This window comes from Meles meles, chromosome 16, assembly GCF_922984935.1.
Source record: "Meles meles chromosome 16, mMelMel3.1 paternal haplotype, whole genome shotgun sequence".
In the NCBI taxonomy this organism is placed as follows: Eukaryota; Metazoa; Chordata; class Mammalia; order Carnivora; family Mustelidae; genus Meles; species Meles meles.
This window is the reverse complement of record NC_060081.1, coordinates 62395259-62407921: the sequence shown is the minus strand read 5'-3', so window position 1 is coordinate 62407921 and position 12663 is coordinate 62395259. Positions and strand designations below refer to the sequence as shown.

Here is a 12663-nt window from a genome sequence, read left to right as displayed (position 1 = left end):
CTTCACTCCTGGACTGCCCGTCCTCCAGAGGCTAATGACCAGGATTCGGTGTGACCCCTGGGAGCTCAGACTGGGTCAGATTGTTCTTCACATTCCTCCCAGCTCTGAGACTGGAGGGCAGACAAGCAAATGGGGAAGGGGTTGGCTTGACCATGCTCAAAGGGCAAAGGTCCTCAGGGTCTGAGTGAACCTGACTTCAAAAGTTAACATAAGCCAAAGGCAAGGCTCAGCCAAAACAAGCCAGCCGCCTTTGGTTGCTTTTATTTTGTTTTGTTGTGGATACCTTGTAATCCTTTTTAAATTAATTAATTACACTTTTTATTTTGAGATCATTGCAGATCCACATGCAGTTGTAGCAAATAATATGCAACTTTTACCTAGTTTGTCCCCAGGATAACACCTGCAAAACTATAGTCAGTATCATAACCAAGAACCTGATATTGACACAACCTATCAATCTATTCAGAAGTCCCTGGTTTTACATGTACTCGTGTGTGTGTGTGTGTGTGTATTAGTTTAACACAATTTCATCATATGTGTAGGTTTGTGTGTCCACCACCACAGTCAAGATACAAACAGTTCCATCACACAAGGATTCCCTAACCCCCGTCTCTCCAAGCACTCTTATCCTTGCCCTTGGCAATCAACTGATCCCCATCTCTAGAACTGTGTCACTTCAAGAATGTTGTATCAATAACACCAGACAGCAGGTAACCGTTTGAGATTGACTTTTTCACTCAGCATCATTCCCTTGAGATTCATTCAAATTGTTGTGTGTATCCATAGCCCATTCTTCTTTATTGCTGAGAAGTATTCCATTGTGTGAATGTACCACAGTTCGCTTAACCATTCACTCACTGCGGAATGTCTGGGCTGTTTCCAGTTTGGGGACCTTACCTTCATGGGCAGCTTTCCTGTGAACATAAGCTTTCACTTTGGAGTAAATGCCCGAGAATACAACTGCTGGATCATTTGGCAATTATTTGATTAGTTTTATAAAAAACTGTCAAACTGTTTTCCAGGGTGACTGTACCATTTTTCGTTCTCGCCAGCAATGTATGAGTGATCTAGTTTCTCCGCCAGCAGTTGGTGGTGTCACTGTTCTTGCATTTTAGCCATTTAGACAGATATTTTGGTTGCCTTTTTTTAAAGTAAGGGGTTTGGAAAAGTTGAATTCCCAACCACATCTTATCGTGACAGTCGGACCTCTGGGAGCTAGTGGATCACATGGTTACTTCTCCCCGCTTCCTCAAGTGATCTAACATTTAACAAGCTCCTGCTCTGTGACAAGCCCAGATTCAGCGATGGATCAGGGACTAGCTCTGCATTCTATGAAACCTCTCTCTGTCATCTATCAATGTATCGACAAATTCTTTTTCTCCTCTTAACAATCTAATGAGGTAGGTACTATCATCATTCCCATTTCACAGAGAAGGAAATTGAGGCGTAGAGAGATTAAGCAGTTTACCCAACACTATGTCATAGGCAGAAAACGGAAGGGCCAGTCTGCCGGAGGCGATGAGGAAAGCTCTCCAGAGCAGGGGACAACGGAATTGAATCGGAAACGATGAGTAGGTGTTTGCCAGATAAAAAGGACAGACACAGGCTGAGAGGGAGCTTGACAATGTTCAAAGGCAGGCCAAGGGTCTGATTACCATGAAGGAAATTCTAGGAACAGACACCCACAAACATGGCTTGAGGAGGATGGGGCCGCTCGGCCTAGAAAGAACAGAAGTCTTTGGAGCAATGGTGAGCTCTCTGTGGCTAGGGGCCAGACTTAACCTGGAAGCCCACGGTCCACATCATGTTTGCCTGATTCATTGGTTGGGCTTTGGACCACACCATGTTTTATAATAGTTATGTATTGCTAACATTTAAAACTTGAAGCTTTGGGGTGCCCGGGTGGCTCAGTCGGTTAAGTGTCTGCCTTGGGCTCAAATCATGATCCCAGGGTCCTGGGATGGAGTCCCACACTGGGCTCCCTGCTCAGCAGGAAGCCTGCTTCTCCCTCTCCTGCTTCCACTGCTTATGCACACTCACTCTCTCTCTCTCCCTGTCCAATAAATAAATCTAAAAAACAAACAAACAAACAAACAAGAACAAAAAACAAAAAATAACCTTGAAGCTTTAATATCCGAAATCAGATATTCAGGTTTTCCTAGACCATCTCAGCACCTGGCCATGCCGAGCTCCTGTGGCAACAATCTGCAGATATGAAGTAGGACTGTCCCGTTCAGGTGGGGACACCACTCGCACCACCACACACCCCCCTTACCCTACCTGATGTCCTTCACTAATTGGCATCACTTGCTAGCTCCATTGGTCACCTGAGTTTGCGAGCCCTGTCTTAGGTAGAATGAGACAGCAGTCTGCAAATATCCAGAAACAAAAAGAGAGTCAATGCATCTCCCCATTGAAGAATAGGACCCAAGTACAGGGTAGCAGGGCTGTGTACCTGAAAGACAGAAACCTAGCCTCCAGAGCAGTCCAGCAAGCAAGTCAGCAAGGTGCTTGTGGTCTCAGGAGGTGGCAGATTCTCCATCGCGCCCTAAAGAACCCCATTTCCACTTTTGCCAGATTGGCCTGAGTATTCCGTAAGATCTCTCTGAGCCCTAACATTCCCTACACTGTTACTCCTTTTTGCACTGTTGAGTGTTTACTGACCACCTACCAGGTGGGAGGCACCAAAATCCTGCCAAGACTAAAGATAAGAAGCAGAATACCAATCATTTACCCTGTTAATTAAAGCCCTTAATCCTTTTCTAAGGACTCTCCAGCCATCATCTCAGCCAAGCATGGAAAGAGAATTCCCTCTAAGGGAATTTTCAAAAGTATGCAACAAGATTTCACATACCATGGACTCACAGAAAGCAAGTTACGTTTTTCACTTCTTTTTTAATCTATTGGATTTTCCCCAGAATAAAGTGTCAGTTGGGAACTAATAGGGTTTTAAACATCCATCGTTATAACCATGTCACTCTCCCTCATAAACAAAGAGAAGGCGGGCCTCGGGCTCATAGCCTTGGGCAAGCAAGGTGTCTGGGATAGAAACCCAAAAACATTGTTTTGTTTTCTGTGGATTTGTTTTCACGGTTACTGTTGACTTATGGCAGCGGTATAAAATTTCCCTTTTAAATAAATCTACTTCAGTGGAAAACTAGTAAGCTGGTAGCCAAAAAAAATGAAATAATGATGGGATTTAATGTTGGCAAAAGCCGGAAGTGATTGGCATTTGGGAAATCCACCTGGCTACTGATTCTCAATGACAATTTCAGAAGGGAACCGTTCGTATGAACTCGTGATTTCCTCTGACAAATACCTGTTGGGCATCTAGCACAGGCCAGGACTGTGCTAAGGGCTAGGGGTACAGCAGGGCAGAAGACAGGCACATTCCCTGACCATTGGCTGGATGACAGAACAGAGGAACAAGGGAGTGGGGAACATGCTCTGGGAGATGGAGACTGAGCAGCAACTCAACCCATGGGTCCGATTCCCAGGGTGGTACTCCGTCCTCGGGGCCCATGGCAGCAGGCCCCAGGCAGACAGAAGGCACTCGCTGCAATGCCCTCCTTGACTACGGCACTTTGCTCGGGAGGAAGGAATTAAGGGCAGTTGCCCAACCCCCCTGGAGCAAGGTGAGGACAATGCCTCCCAAGGGCCAATAAAAGGGGCCAGAGCACATTTTCCTCTGACTTTGCTCTCCCTGCCAGTTCCTCCTGCCTCACCCCTCTGGGTTCCCTGGAGCTGGGGCTCCAGGACAGCTCCCTCTTGACTGCTGGTTTTCAGGTGACCTAGTTTCCCCCAATAGACCCACACACCTCCTCCCACCCCCGTCCGAGAAAACCCTGCTTGGTCTAATTAAAGAATTGCCATCGTGCTAACACAGCTGCTGGGCGGCCCCCAAGACAGGGCACCTCCCTGGATGCTGGGGCAGCCCACAGAAGTCCTGGCTCCCCGGGGCCGTGGCCTGGCCCCCTCTGAGACCCGGGAGCTCCTGTCCGCACTTGCAGAGGAAATCCTGGACGGTGGTAGGGACACAGCCCCAACCATCAGCACCTGGGAGAGGTCATCAACATCATCATCACTGACCGTGGATCCCCAGCGAGGACCTCATTTGGAAGAAGACCAGCTCCGTGGAGAGATACAGAGCCCGGTGTTTTGTGGGAACATCCAACCAGACCATCCTGCAGAGAACTGGGCACATGGGGCCATGTGTCAGTGGAGAGGCCAGGCTGACAAGGCAGGTGTGGACATGGTCTGCAGAGGACAGGTCTGAGGTGAAATTATCCAGGAAGTGTGTGTGATACAAGAAGAGAAATCAGAAGCAAGGGGAAATAGGGCAGGGTACTTAATTTTCCCACAAGTGGCTGTATGAGGTCGGGCAGATGAAACAAACTAACCTGGCTATGGGCAGCAAGAGGTCTGAGGCCAAGCCACTTGACCTCAGTGGGGCAGGACAGGCATTGAGGGTGAGCCTTGACTCAGCCTCTGGTTCCTGTCTGACCAGGTCTGGGCTTGATTCCTCTTGGGGCGTCGCTAACCCTTGCTGTCTGCTCAGGGAGAAACCGAGTCAGTGCACATCTAGGGAAGCAGGGGCCACTCTCCAGAAAGCTGAGCCTCCAGGGGAAAGGGTGAGGAGGTGTGCTGGGGCTGGAGGAGGGACTGGGGAGGACATTCTAGAACCCCCTGCTCCTCGAATGAAAAGAAGAGCATTACAGGAGTGTTGTTGGGCAATGGCATGCCTCTGGGGAACTAGGAAAGAGAAGAAAGGCATGAGTCCACTGCGAGACACAGTTTGCTGGTGGTCTTTGCAGCTTCCCCAGCGTTACTCTGTGCTGGGCCCTAATTGGTCAGAACCTGTCAGCAAAGCCTTCAGCCCAGCGCTGCTGATTGGCTGGCGGGAGGCACATGACCTAAACTGGTTCCAGTCAATAGCTCGGTTTTCCCATTGCCCTTGAAGTGGAAGCATGAAGCCCAGTGGCAGGTGGAAGCCGACCCTGGGGTGAAGCCAATACCTGGGAGTCAGAGGAGGGGAAACCGGGTCCTTTCACTTAGGGGCTTCTGGACTTTTTTTTTTTTTTTTTTTTTTGGTGATCCAAACCAACAAAATCCCCTTTATTACTGAAGCCAGTTGAATTGAATTTGGTTACCTGTAGCCCAAAGGACCCTAACAGACAGCATTGCTGCTTTTTGGGGATGCAGGAATGGGAACCCCAGAAGGAACTGTTGTCTGAAGCACGATGAGTGGCCTCTTTCCAGGGCACAGTTCCAGAGACCGCCGCTTCCTCCCCGCCCCAGCTGAAGGCCGGCCTTGAGGAAGAGTGGGAAGGCCAAAGCTGGGTTCCGTCAGCAGCCCTGCCCCCTGACAGGGGAGAAGGGGGCCCAGGACCTTGAGACTCCTCAATCCCAGGGGAGCCGCTGCTTGACACATCTTTGGACTGGAGCCTAGTGCCTTGAGAAAAACAACACGGAGGAAGGTGAATTCAAATTGAAGAGTCTTTAAAACATGAGTCAGACAGTGTCTCCAAGTTCACACCGTCAAAAGAAAATGTTCGGATTTTTTTTTCTTGTTCTTCAGCTATTCTTTTCCACACAATATTGGCAGCCCCAGAGGAAGACCGCGAGTGCTTTCTCCTCGTGCTTCCTGTACCGCTGAGCAGGAGGACAAGACGAAAACCAAACAAACAGCACTGGCTTTCCCTCCTCCTTGGAGCTCACTTGGGACCCACTTTCTCTCCTCAAGGATGTACGCCCCCACCCTCCCACAACACGCTGCTTTGGAGAACAGCATCAACCCCCCTGCCCGAGTACAAAAATGTTTTACTCATGAGCAGAGAGACTTCTGGGGCCTTTGATGCTCCAGATATCTGAGTTAGAAATTAGCCTTGTCACCCTCAAGCCTATCCCCAAGGGATTTTATGGACTCACTATCCTAGCCCTGCTGGGATGTACCTTCTGGACTCCAAGCACAGTCACCCTCCACAGGCATTCTGGTTTTAAATCTGTTGTGGGACTCAGGTCCCCAAGGGCCTGCTCCTCAACTTTGCCCCTCCCATCTGTGCTCCTTCATTCAGACCTCTGAGTGGTGGCCATGGACTTGGCCCCCGACTTGTCCCTGTCTCTTGAAGCCCATTTACTATGACCCAGTCTGGCAAGAGATCTGGACAGGGGAGGGTGTCAGGATTCAAAACCCACAAGTTTAGCAAGAACAAGGAGAGATCAAGTAATTAGTATGACTTGAACTTTCTTGGGAAAAGAATCATGTCCAGCAATGGGGATAATCAGAGCTCTGTGGACCTCTGACTGAACTGGCTGGGCCATATTGGCCGTATAGGACCAGGCCTTCACAAAAGCCACGAGCTATTTTCCAAGTCTCTAGAGGGCAGGGCTGGGAACGTAGAGAAGCAAACAAAGAATTGGGATCAGCCTGACAAGAGGAAAAATTGTCTAACACTGACAACTGTGCAAAGCCCAGCCATGGCACCATGTTGGCATCCCCACAACCAGGAACTCCAAGGCCACTCATGAAGGCTGGTGGATGGGACTAGCCAGTGAGACCCAGTCCTGGCTTGGTAGACAGATCACCTGTATTAGGAGCAAGAACCCCTATCATGCATATTTGCAGCCTAGGACTTGGTAACCACCCGGCAAGCTAACCTGTAAGGGCCATTCCAAGTAGATAGTGGTTGATGATGTTTTGGATTCATTATTGCCTATGATGGTGAGACATCTTTCTCAGGCTCAGCTCCAAGAAAACTTCAAAGGAAACCACAGCTCAAGCAGGTGAAGGAAAACCCATGAACACACCAGTCGATCATGCTGAGCTTCTCCCCGTGAACCTGAACCCACAGAGAGGCCCACACGCTTGTCAATAAGAATGTCAAGTGTGGGGGAGGCTGCAGGGGCCAGAGGGAAGGTGCCAAGGATGGGGCACACACAGAGCTGACATGAGGTCTACGAACATTAGTCAGTCACGGTGCTACACCCAACAGCCAGCCTTCTAAAGACGCTTATGTAACAGCTAAGCACAGGGAAACAAGAGTCAAATTACACATACTGTTTCTCCAGGCTTGAGGGAGTGTGGTCCACCCCCTCTCTCTGCAGAGAGAGAAAAAACTCCCTTTGCAGCTGGAAGTATCATTTTCTAAAAGAGGCCACCTGTGGCCATGAAACGCCCTCCTGGGTTATACATATATCAAACAGGGGATGGCCATTCACACTGGCTAAGCCCAGAGTGGCCTCTGTGTCCTCTGTCTCTCTCTTGGGGCATGACGTCTTGATGCAAGCTTTCCTCTGTGGCACCAACTCTTGGGTTGGTGATGGCTACCTGGATGGCTATGGTGAGGGGAGGGGTTCTGGGACTGTGTCTGTGCATGCGTGCACACGTGTGTGTGTATGTGTGTATGTGTGTGACGACAGGAGGAATGAGCAGTGTGGTCGATTAGCAATGTCTGCCCTGGGGAGAGCAATGGAGAGGGGCTTGTATGCATACTGAGCATGGCGCTCTGCTCTACATCATGCTTGCCTAACCTTGGATTTCAATCTTTGCCTTTGTCCCAGTGTTCAAAATCCTCTAGTCTTAAACACAAACATCTAGACAGTTATCAGATTGAGTGGAAGGGCCCCCAAGATCCCAGTATATCATCCAAACAACCGTACAAAATCACCTTGGCCTCCATGGTAGACAAGAATCAAGACTATCTCAGGTTCCAGTAGGAATTCCTCTAACTCCCTCTATTCTCTAATAACTTCAAGGGGGTAAAAGGAAGAACTGTATTCCATTACTGCACCTCTTAAACAAAGGATGGCAGCTCCCGAGCTAACTGTGCCTGGAGAGGGGGAGATACACATTCTCCTGGTAACTGGATGGGGTCCATTCTAGAAGGGGGAGGGACAAAGGCACTCCTACCAGCCAAGGATCACTTTCTTGTCTGTTCCAAGCATTGTGGGTCCCTCCCCACTGCCAACATAAAGGAGGAAGGGGACCATGGTCTGCTTCCTAACAAGACCCCTCTCTCCACTTCCAATACTAGCAAGCTTTCTCTTCCTCTTGAGCCAGGGGTGTTGTTGGCCAACTAGAAGTAGCAGGGATGGGAATTTTAAAGAGTTTTCATATTGTTTGCTCCTTGAGGTTTAGAGAATATTCCAAGGAAGCAAGGCCAGTAAAAAGCATGTGCTGGATTTGAAGGAGAATGTCCCACACTGGAGGAAGAAAGAATGAGGAGGGAAGAGCAGACCCATTGAGCCGCACAGCCAGTAAGCACTGGAGCTGGGATGTGAACCAAGGTCCGCTCAATTCCAGAGTCTACACACACTAGCAAAAACCCTAAAAGAACCTTAACTGCTTTAAAAGATCTTCCTCACGGAATGCAAGACTTCACTTACTGAATCAGTATACAGTAAAACAGATCTAATGTGGGGCACCTGGGTGGCTCAGTCGGTTAGGCATCCTACTCTTGGCTTTGGCTCCAGTCATGATTTTGGGGTTGTGGGATAGAACCCCACATCTGACTCTGCTCGGTGTCTGTTTGTCCCTCTCCCTCTGCTCCTCCCCCTGCTCACATTCTCTTTCTCTCCCTCTCTATCTCTATCTCTAAAATAAATAAATAAAATCTTTAGGAAAAAAATACAGACTTAATGAAACTAAGGGGTAGAATCAGAAAAACGATACAATGTATACATGAAATTAACCCAGAGAAAGAGTGCAAGATACCAAGGGCAGCTTCTGTCCACAGCATACCTCCCACATGTCCGGATCTTTTCCTAAAGCAGCTCCTGGACCATTGTGCCAACTCTGCAATGGAGGTGTTGTCCCCATTTCAAAGGGCAAAAAACGGCAATTCAGAGGTAAGGAGCTGGTAAGAAGGGCTGGTAGTCTGGTTGTTGAAACTAGCTTCTCTTCTGATTAGACTATGCCTGTGCCATGATGGTTTAGTATTTTAATATCTTCCCTACTTGCAAAGAAGAGGAAAAAATGTCAGACAGGGAAGATGGCCCACGGAAGCTTAACTGGTAGCAAGAAGAGGAACCCACGAAGGTGGAAAAACAAAATCTATGCAGAATGAGGATAACCAATTAAAGCCATAAGTTCCCTGACTGTTGGAGCTTTCGTTACTTTTGGAGGCTGGGACAGGAAATATATGTACAGTTGACCCTTGAGCAAGGCAGGGGGTAGGGGTGCCGACCCCCACACTGTCAAAAATCCATGTACACCTTCTGACTCTCCAAAAACTTAACTAGTAATTGCCCACTGCTGACCAGAGCGTTACTGCTAATATAACATAATATAAACACATCTTCTGGATATTATATTATATACTGTATCCTCGCAATAAAGTAAGCTGGAGAGAACATGTTAGTAAGAAAGTCATAAGAGAAAATACATTTATAGGGCTGTACCATATGGAAAAAAAAAATTCATAGTTACACAGACCCATGCCGTTCAAACCTGTGTTGTTCAAGGGTCAACTGTAATCTCACCCTTAAATTTCATAAACCTGCCTTCCCAATCCCTGTGGGCTCAACGTTCCCTTTCTGGGTAGGCATGTTTCTATTTTTTTTTTGCATTTTTCTCATTTTTACTTCACCCAGCGGCTCCTGAGCCAAACTCATCCCAGCAACTGTCCTCTCTCCTCTACTCTCCCTGAGAGATGAACTTCAGTAGAATAAGTCAGGAAGTCTCCAGACACTCCACGTTTCGGTAAAAGACGTTTCCGTGCATTATGTAGTCTTTGAAGTCTCTCCATACTGGGTCCGTGACCTCACAGGTCACCATGCGGAGAGGAGCCAGCTGCAGTGGGGACAGCCTCAACATCGCTTCCTCTGCTCTTTGATCTCCAGCCAGAGTTCCTTGACTTTGATTCATTCCCCTCGGCTCCTCGGGAGGGCACAGGACTCCAGGCTTACCTCTGCCTCCCCTCTGACCAGCTGTCTTTCTGCTCAACACTGTTTAAGTTCTCCATAAGCCACGGACTCAACCCCATGAAAGTGATGTTACTGTCACTGCTGACTTTGTCCCTTGTGTTAAACACTCAGGTTCACTCTGTGAGCCACTGTGGTCTATCCTCAGGGAGCCGGGGCCCAATACTGCTGGCATCCTCCACTCAACATCGTCTCCAGCAAATTACTGAACACCCTGCCTACGTGATACCTGGGGCCATCCAGGGGTAGCTGGTCTCAGGATTTTTTTTTTCTGGCAATTTTCTCTCCACTTCACTTCCATTTGTTTTTTCATTTAAAGCCTCATGCATTTATTCAATAAACAAATAAATATTTATTGCCATCTACTCTGTGTTAGGCAGTAAAATAACGGAGCTCTGTGGGTCCCTTAATGAACCACTGATTAGAAAGTTTTTGCTTTTAGGGTGCCTGGGTGGCTCTGTGGGTTAAAGCCTCTGCCTTCAGCTCAGGTCATGGTCCCAGGGTCCTGGGATTGAGCCCCACATCAGGCTCCCTGCTCAGCAAGGAGACTGCTTCCCCTTCTCTCTCTCTGCCTGCCTCTCTGCCTACTTGTGATCTCTGTCAAATTAATAAATAAAATCTTTTAAAAAAAAGAGGAAAGTTTCTGCTTTTAGTAGTGGGAGAGAGGTTCTTATTGGACCTACCCGCTCACATATAACTATTATAAACCATACCCACACACCCACACGCACATACACACACACACACAACGTATTAGAAGGCACTAGGCTTGTTCAATTACAAACATATGGAAAAGAGAGGGGAGTCAACACTTGAAAGAAAGAAAGGGCGACTTCCATATTTTTATGGGCTTTTCCCCAAGGACAGGCCCCAATTAATGGGCATGGTGGCTACAGCTTCGCTCTTACTGTCTGAGCGATTAGAGGGCAGAATTTGGTAACTACACCCAGCAAGTGAGGAGAGGTGGCTCAGAAAACAGCCACACAACAGGAGCCCCAAACTCTGAGTATAAATTCCACCCAAATTTCCCTGAATGGTGCATTTATGGGACAGGTTCCCAGCAGCTCAACTCAGTCCAAAAGAACCGAACAAAGACTCTGAGCTGTTGCCCACACAGGGGAAATTGAGTTTTGAGTTTGAGCTTGGTCAAGTTAACCGCCTGATAAAACAAAGGAAATCATGACTGTTCTAAGGAACAGAATAAAATCGACCGTCTCTTCGAGTCTCACTCACAATGTTCAGAATGTAATCCAGAATCACTAGGAAAAATAATTAAAAACAAGCAGGAAAAGGTGACCCGAACTCAAGAGGAGAGGCAATCCACAGAGATCTACCCCAAGCCTCGCCCAGATGTTGGAGTTAACAAATAAGGATTTAAAGCAGCTATTGTAACTTTGCTCGAGGGCAGAAGGGAAAATAAATGCGCCAATAGAAAGCAGGCCACAATGCAGACAGTACAAAGGAAAGAACCAAAGCTATCAGATCTGCTAAATCCCCACCAACACTTTTCTCTGCGGCCACTCGAGTTGTGCTTTCCCCCTGGGAAAGTCACGTAGTTCTCTCTCGTCTTGACTCCAGTGACGTTATTTTGAGTACCTTCCAAGCGTACCTTCCACGTATCGGGCAAGCTTTGAGGAGTAAAACACAACACAAAAATCTTAAACTCTGGTCCCAAAGACCAGATCTTTCATCGGACACCTGTGTAGACCACTAGCCCCTCCTTGACGCTGCCCCCTCTCTTTCAGGTCTTAAATTGGAAGAAGAGAGTGAAGTCCCTCCATGGCCTCTTTCCCATTTCCAGATCATTCCTGATGGTACCACATGGCCCACATCAGGCACACAGGAATGAGGGGCAGGCTGCCAGGTCTGGTGCGCCTCCGCATGCTCCTTCCACAGCAAAAGCATCCTCCACTGGCTGATGACACAGATCAGGTCGATACAAAACTCTGGGTACAGACATCGGAGGGAGTTGATGGCGAGGCATGGGCCAGTGTAACCCTTCTTTATTCACTTCCACTAAAGGCTGTTTTGCCTTTTCAAATCCTGTTAGGAAAGCGGTTCGCAGGGATGCCTGCGTGGCTCAGTCTGTTGGGCGTCTGCCTTCAGCTCAGGTTGTGATCCCAGGGTCTGGGATCCAGCCCCGAATTGGGCTCCTTGCTTAGTGGGGAGTCTGCTTCTCTTTCTCCCTCTCCCCTGGCTCATACTCTCTCTCTCTCTCAAAAAAAATAAAATCTTGGAAAACAAAAAAAGGAAAGAGGTTCACAAACTTGGCTACGTGTTGGAATTACCTGGAGACACTAGGAACATGGATTAAGATCATAGACTAAGACTACTATATTTCCACCAGAAGGGCCAAAAAAACCTTTTAAGACAGGAAAAAACAATTGGCAAGAATTCTTATACGCTGGGAATATAAATTGGTACAACCACTTTTAAAAACTTTTCAGCAGTTTTAATCTAGCAATTTCATTCCTAGAAATATATGCAACAGAAATGTCTGTATCTATTCACCAAAAGGTATTTATAAGAATGTTAACAGTGGGGCGCCTGGGTGGCTCAGTGGGTTAAAACCTCTGCCTTTGGCTCAGGTCATGATCCCAGGGTCCTGGGATGGAGCCCCACATTGGGCTCCCGCTTAGGGGGGAGCCTGCTTCCTCCTCTCTCTGCCTGCCTCTCTGCCTACTTGTGATCTCTCTCTCTGTGTCAAATAAATAAATAAAATCTTAAAAAAAAAAGAATGTT

The 12663-nt window shown here is 47.9% G+C and overlaps 1 protein-coding gene across 3 annotated transcripts in view; it reads right to left on the bottom strand.

Annotated features, from left to right (window-relative positions):
- PPP1R16B (protein phosphatase 1 regulatory subunit 16B) overlaps positions 1–12663 on the bottom strand; it is an 89126-nt gene that overhangs the window by 64060 nt on the left and 12403 nt on the right. Inside the window, exon 1 of one of the 3 annotated variants that reach the window (XM_045980923.1) lies at positions 5151–5167. The exons of the other annotated variants lie outside the window; for them this stretch is intronic. The gene's annotated coding sequence lies outside the window, so the exon portion shown is untranslated. Of the gene's footprint in view, positions 1–5150; positions 5168–12663 lie in introns of those variants that run through there. 3 annotated transcript variants of the gene reach the window in all.